Here is a 6,418-nt window from a genome sequence, read left to right as displayed (position 1 = left end):
TCTTCATAACTAATAGATTTAAGGAATTAAAACCTTTGAAAAAAATATTTACAGAATTTTTTTCCACATACCTTTTTGAATGTGAAGAGCTACGAGTGCAAAAAGGTCACGATAATTGTAAGAAATAAAGATATTTGAATAGTCTGCAGAAAAACAGCTATAAAATTCCAAGAAACGCTTCCATTGATTTCATATTTTTAAAAAGCGATTGTTTTTAAATATATTATTTAGTATTAATGGGATTTTGGTTGCAAATTTAAATTAATGGAGTTTTCACTCTTGTAAGTGCAGAACTGCAAGTGCAAAAAGGTCACAATAATTCTAAGGGATATTCTGTAGAAAAAACAGGATAGAATTTCAAGAGACACTTCAGTGATTATATTTTTTATCAAGAAGTATTTGTTTTAAGATATTTAAGTAAAAATAACAGGCAATTTGGTGGCACATTTGAATTAGTTGATTTTTTCACCCTAGCAAAATTACACTATATCTGGGTAGAAAGGCATACTGGACTACTGGAGTGATTACATTTTGAACGTTAAATCATTTCAGGCACATGACCTTCAATCTTCATGACTGAAATTAGTTTATATTTATCCAGAATGTCACAAAGATGCATGATTTGAATATTTGTTTAACCAGAAGTCTTTTTCGAGACTGTAGCTCTACTGGTTTGTACTTCTAACAAAGGAAGAGATAAGTAGCAGTTGGACTTGAAACTTTGCAACAGAAATAAATAGAATAACGATCCTTGATTTGGTCTCTTTTCATGGAAATCTGACTAAAACTAAAGGGGGAGTAGATTTTAAAAGAATTTTACAGAAATTTCTATTTTAGTAACCATAGCAACACCATTCATCAAAATCAAAATCCGATAAAAAAAATTATGTATCTCAGTGTACTTTACTTGTGTGCCAAGTAATATTGAAATCAGACCAAAACTGTAGGAGGAGTAGCTTTTGTTGATGGACAGACAGACGACCAACCCCTTACTATCGCATAAGCTCTTCTGGTCTCTAACCAGTAGAGCTAAAAATCATGAGTTTTTGACAAGGCTTAATGTATTATAGCAATGAACTGGCTATACATGTAGCTATGGGGCTCATTTTACAGGATCCCTTAGCATGAAAATGCACATTGCAAAAACTGCAAATACATAAAATTGCAAGTTTAACAGAGAGAGTGTTCAAAAGTGTGAACACATCAGTAAATAAAATCCACTTTTTCACAGTGTTGCCCAAATTTCATACAGTTCTTCATTGCAAAAGTTGTTTTTAAACATGCAAAACATTTTATACAAATGCTGATTTTGTTTGCCCTAAAATTATACAAATGAATGAACAGAACAAAGTTTATGTCTTTTTTAATACCATAAAGTCATAAAAACACAACTAGTATTTAAGTGAAATATTTGACAATGCTCAATTAAATTCCTTCAACTGCATTTGAAAAATACCAAATGTATCATGTACATGTACATGTTACTTTTACAGAGAAAATTTAAAGACAGCAACATTATAAAAAATTTTATTACTAAGATGATCTCTAATTTTAAATTGTCAAAAAAAAAAAAAAAAAAAAAAAAAAATTAAAAACTCATTTGAAGCTACTACACTGAAATAAAGCAAAATTATAATATTTGAATTAATATGACAAATAATGGCTATGCTATTCTTTACAAGACAATTTTTATTGATATATCATTTGTATTCCTTTGTATAACTTTGATCCCCTGTTATGGCCCCCTATTCTCTTGGGGGGGGGGGGGGGGGTCATGATTTGAACAAAATTTGAGTCTACATTACCTGAGGATGCTTCCATTTAAATATGACTAATTATGGCTTTGCTGTTCTTGAGAAGAAGATTTTAAAAGGCTTTTTCCTATGTATTCCTATGTAAAACTTTGATCGCCCATTGTGACCCCACCCTACCCCTGGGGGGAGGGGGGGGGGGGGTCATGACTGGAACAAACTTGAATCTTCACTACCTGAGGATGCACCCATATAAAAATGACCAATCATGGCTTTGCTGTTCTTGAGAAGAAGATTTTTACAAATTTTTCCTATGTACATGTATTATATGCAAAACTTTGATTGACCATTCTGGCCCCACCCTACTCCCTGGGGTCATGATTGGAACAAATTTGAACCTACACTACTTGAGGATGCTTCCTTTTAAATATGATCAATCATGGCTTTGCTGTTTCTGAGAAGAAGATTTTTAAAGGCTTTTTCCTATGTATTCCTAAGTAAAACTTTGATCACCCATTGTGGCCCCACCCTATCCCCGGAAGTCATGATTTGAACAAACTTGGATCTACACTACCTGAGGATGCTTCCATATAAGTTTCATATTTTCAAGCACAGTGGTTCTTGACAAGTTTTTAGGTGATGCCATCAATTTTTCACAAATTCATGATTATCTCCCCTTGGAAGAAGGTGTGGCCCTTCATTTGAACAAACTTGAATTCCCTTTACCCAAGGATACTTTGTGGCAAGTTTGGTTGAAATTGGCACAGTGGTTCTTGAGAAGAAGATGAAAATGTGAAAAGTTTACAACCACGACAACGACGACGACAGACAATGAACATATTTCGATCAGAAAAGCTCACTTGAGCCTTCGGCTCAGGTGAGCTAAAAAAAAGTTTCATCCTTTTCCTTTGGAATGCCGTCGACAGCTTGAAGCATCAACTCTGTACCTTGGCATGGTGCAACAGGCCCTATTGCTAAATGTACTGACATATGTAAAATATTCCTGAACAGTATTGCAAATAGTCCAATTTCTGAGATACTTGACACTTTAAGGGAGGGTAATCTCCATTTGACAGGATATGCTTTGCATGACTGAACAATTTATGCTGAGATCTTTCATCTTTTGACCAATTTAGATGCACTGATGATATGAATTCAAAATCTGTAAAAGCAATGACAAATTGATGTTTGAATTAAAGTTCATAATTGATATTGCAATAATTATGATAATCAAAGAAGACATTTTAGTACAGTAAATTTTCATTTATACCCAAAAGCAAAAGAGCATGTATTTTGATGTTCTAAATGACATTGGGAATTAGGGAATAATTTCAATTTTACAACAAAGGGACCTTGGCAATGCCAGCCTGAATCACCTTTATTTCCTATTTTGTAAGAGATCCAAATGCCTTAAATGGCTAATTGAGTTTAATGCAAACCTGCAAATGATCCAAATATAAAACAAGCTAATTCAGAGAATTGTGGCCCCCACTTATGGAAAAAAATGAGGATGGAAGAACTGGACAAAAAAAAAACATGCAGATGGAAAAAGAAAAAGGTCAACCTTAACCTTTCAGCTTTTGGCCTTAAAGTCAATTGGTGTCTTTTTTTTTATTAAAGAAATAAATTCAAGACCTCAAAGAGAACCAAAGTTATCACCAGGACATTATTTATTGCAAGATATGAATTTTTCAACTAAACCTTTTAACTTTGAAATCAAAGGGGATTTCTTTAAGTCATTGGGAATTATGATATAAAATTTAACAGAAAAAACTCAAGGGAAACTAAAGTTATTATTTGAATTTTTTTTTGTATCGTAGGAATTTCCAACCTTGACCTTTTGACCTCAAATCAATAGGGATCTTCTCTAGGCTGTAAGGAGTTGTGATATGAAATGATATTGCAAAAGCTCAAAGGCTTTAAGAGATATTGTTCCCAAATTAAAGTGTTATAGTACATACATGTACAGACAGAATGACCAATGGACAGACCAATAAACATTTATTGGGGGGGGGGGGGTGGAGACTGTTACCTGCAGGTATTAGGTCATATGTTTTCTGTTATGTCCATGACTTCTTCCATTTTCCTCCACTCTTTGCTCTGTAAAATAATTGAAAAAGCCATGAAGTATATATACCCTTATACATTACAGTTAATGCTAAAAATGCTAATGCTGAAACATTTTGAATGAATCATAATTAAATAATTTTAGAGCTCAAAACTTGAACTATATGGACTGGACTTTTCAGTTTATCAGTCACATATTCAGGCATCTTCACCATTTAGACTTAACTTCACATAAATTGTTCTTTGTTATTTTACTTATCAGTAATGTGAATGAACAGTTACATGTATATTATCATGATTATAGTAACTTGTATGTATACATTATAAAATGTTAACCACATGTACAAACTCTGGTTCATGTCATTGAACTGCATGATAACAATGTCCACTTAGTTATATTTTTCAGTGTGGAAATGAAACATATTTGTTAATTTTATTTTTTGAGATATTAAACATTGACATTATCTTTATTATTATGTAGTACCTTAAAAATATTATATTATATTACAGTAAGTGATCACCTGTTTGGTTTGATTCAATTGTTGCCTCGTCAATAGGAACACATTTCTGCTAAAGAATAAACATTAATTTTAATGTTAACTATACAATACTTAATAATCCTCATAGTTACATGAATACTTATATTATGTACACATAAAATGAAACAGAAATCACACTTGAGATTTTATTTTTAGAACTAATTCAAAATAATATGCAATTGAAATTTTATTTCCAAACAGGATTAGATCATTTACATGTGAAATCTATCAATATTATGAAACTATTGAGTGTAAAAGCCATTCATCAACATTTACTGTAGAATCCTTAATTTATGTGAGTACTAAATATACTCGAATGAGAACAAGAATTAACAAGTGGACTGCTGCTCAAGAGTTTTCACTTTTTACATGTATTTCAGCTATAACATAATAAAAGCAGGTAATTTTGCTTCATAAGTGAAACTTGATGTATAAGCTACTGAGTAAATTTTAGAAATAATTTGATAAAACTTTTACATATAATTATAAACACACAGTATATGTATATGTACCTTTAAGCTCTTCCTTCAGCTTTACTTCCATACTGATTTTTTAATGTGTGTTTCTATACATCTTTTGCATATACCTGTAACAATTAGGAATCAAATTAGTTGATAGATATAAATCATTATAGATTGGACATGTAAGTTGTATAAACTTGATATCAATAGGTTTTCACAAACTATAAAGACAAAGTCAGTAAATATTTCCAATTATGATATCACTTTGTGATATTATATTTACATGTATAGGGTTGCCCTTAAGACCTGTGGGACTGGGGAATTTCTTCACCTATAATGACATAATTCCCCAATTACTCTGGTATTGCCCTCTCAACCCTCACTAAGGGGAGGAACCCCCAACATGCTTTTTTTTTTTTTTTTATAAATCTGTTTCATTTCTTATTGACAACCCAAATATCATGTACAGTGTCTCTCTGAAAACTTTAAGGTCAGAAATTAAGTTAATTTCAATGGTTTAGCAAAATTCCTTAAGTTTTTAAACTGCATAATGTTCTTACCAGTTCCAACAGGCAAAACCTCATTCAGCTTGACCCTCTCGGTTAACGAGTTTGCATAATAGCGTCTCCCCTATCAGGTATGGGTGACAACATGTTCTTTTTTTCCTTTTCCAGTGTAGACCAAGTATATTTCTGTGTTTGTCACATACATGTACATGTAGGTATGTTTACAGAAATTAGACTGTCCAAGTCCCATAACAGCTGCATGGTTCAAGATGGTTAACGATAAGAAGCGTTTCAGGGACAGAAATGTCTTCTGTGCTGCATTTAAAATACCTTGTATATTCAGCTGAATCTATTTTACAATCTTTCAACAAAGCTAGAGATCTTTTATCACAATATTGTCCTCAAATCAACACTTCATCTTTTCGTCTGCCATTAAGACATCACACTTTTAATTCCTTTAAATAAGGAGAGTTCCACTAAGGGAGATAATTTTTCTAATAGTTTCAGCCAACTTCAATCTATTTTTAAATTAGCATAATGCCATTTGCAACCAAATTCCTTTTACCTATATATTGATTTTGAAGGATTTTTGCAATTAAACTGATATTTATAATGTTTTAAGCGTTTCTTTGGTTTTTACAGCATTCTAAAGATAGTGGTATTTTAAACACATTGATTTAATCTAATTTTAGACCCCACTTTTACAGAATCAGTGTTGATAAATGAAATTAAATAAAATATTTCTAGTTAGAGCACTTCCTTTAAATTTATTTAATATGTAACATTTGAATAAAAGTGCATTTTTTCCTGCAATTTTTTTCTCTTAATCTATGGGTGTTTTTCAAAATATTTTCATAAAATGTGCTAAAAATAGAATATAGGGCTATAATAGGGATCCCCAAAGGTACCTGACAGTTTTGATACTGGGATTTATTAGAGGACACATGATGCTAATCAGAAACAATAAAATCAGTCAAAATGATCACAATGCCTTTCATAATAAAATTTGGATTTTGCATGGTTTTCTCGTAGACACGCATTTAAGCATGATACTTCAGTTTGAAATTCTCTTCTTTATTCGTGAGGAAATCGTG

This window comes from Saccostrea echinata, unplaced genomic scaffold (genome assembly GCF_033153115.1).
Source record: "Saccostrea echinata isolate AGI-Se365-2 ecotype Australia unplaced genomic scaffold, CSIRO_AGI_Sech_v1 ptg000012l, whole genome shotgun sequence".
NCBI lineage: Eukaryota > Metazoa > Mollusca > Bivalvia > Ostreida > Ostreidae > Saccostrea > Saccostrea echinata.
This window is presented reverse-complemented; position numbering follows the sequence as displayed.